The 1,073-nt window shown below is 47.4% G+C and overlaps 1 protein-coding gene across 2 annotated transcripts in view; it reads left to right on the top strand.

Moving 5' to 3' along the window:
• CCNY (cyclin Y) overlaps positions 1–1,073 on the top strand; it is a 91,818-nt gene that overhangs the window by 46,469 nt on the left and 44,276 nt on the right. The window lies entirely within an intron of this gene.

Below are 1,073 nucleotides of genomic sequence, written 5' to 3'. Positions count from 1 at the left end.
TTCCCTGGCTGCCCCTTCTCCCTCCTTACTGTTAGACCCTGCTCTCCCTGAGCAAATGGAAGTGAGGAGCAAATTTGAAAGCAGTAACTTTCAAATTAAACATGGCTCTGGCAATTTACACGTAGTACTCATACACTTAATTTATCCAGAACTGATGCATGTTCCTTTTTTTTTTTAAACTGCTGCAAGTTTTAGTACATGTACTCCATAAATGTGCTGTTGAGCAGCAATTTGGCAGCTACTTACATGTAGTACAAGCTACTAGGCATATGTGAAACAGGCCATATTCGATTGGGATTTGACCTGAATCCAGGACAGTGATTAGATTTGTTGATTCGGATCACTGTCCCCAATTCGGATTTGGCTGAATCGAAGATTCGATGTAGGTTTGGAGAATCAGCAATTTGGTCATAGACACAGCTTTTAAATGGTTTTTTCTACATACTTCGAGGTACCAGGTGCGGCTTGTAAATGCTGTGATGCTGGGGTGGATGGAGCATCTCACAGAAGCACGGGCGGGGGCACCCTGTGTGCTCGGCGATGGACCTGGAAATGGATTGGAAGTACTTTGCTCCCCTGCCCCCCGCCCCCTGATGCAGGAGGTACCAGTTGCACTTCTGGTCCACTTCCAACTCTGCTGCAGAGTGCTCTGGGGATGCTCCCCACGCTCCTGTGGGATGCTCCATCTTCCCTACCATCTCAGCATTCACAAGCTGCCTGGTACCCTGAGGTATGTAGCAAAAACAAAGTGTGTCTGTGTCCGAATCATCAAATCTCTCCAGATTGATTCGGAGAGATTAAAGGGTCTCCTGATTCGATTCGGATTTGGAGATTCGGCCACCGTATTGGGCCGAATCTCTGCCAGATCTAATTGGCGACCGAAGCTTTGCACAACCGTACAAGCTATGCATGATATTAGTCCAAAGCCAAAAGACTTGTGATTTACCATAGCTCATTGAGCTGGGTCCCTCCAGAATCAACAGCATTACAGGCCATAATGACCCCACAACTCAGCATAGCTCTGTGTGTGCGTGTATTCCAGATACCCACTTTGTCTGTCATCCCCTCCGCCC

This window comes from Alligator sinensis, unplaced genomic scaffold (genome assembly GCF_000455745.1).
Source record: "Alligator sinensis unplaced genomic scaffold, ASM45574v1 scaffold1077_1, whole genome shotgun sequence".
NCBI classification, from domain to species: Eukaryota; Metazoa; Chordata; order Crocodylia; family Alligatoridae; genus Alligator; species Alligator sinensis.
This window is presented reverse-complemented; position numbering and strand designations above follow the sequence as displayed.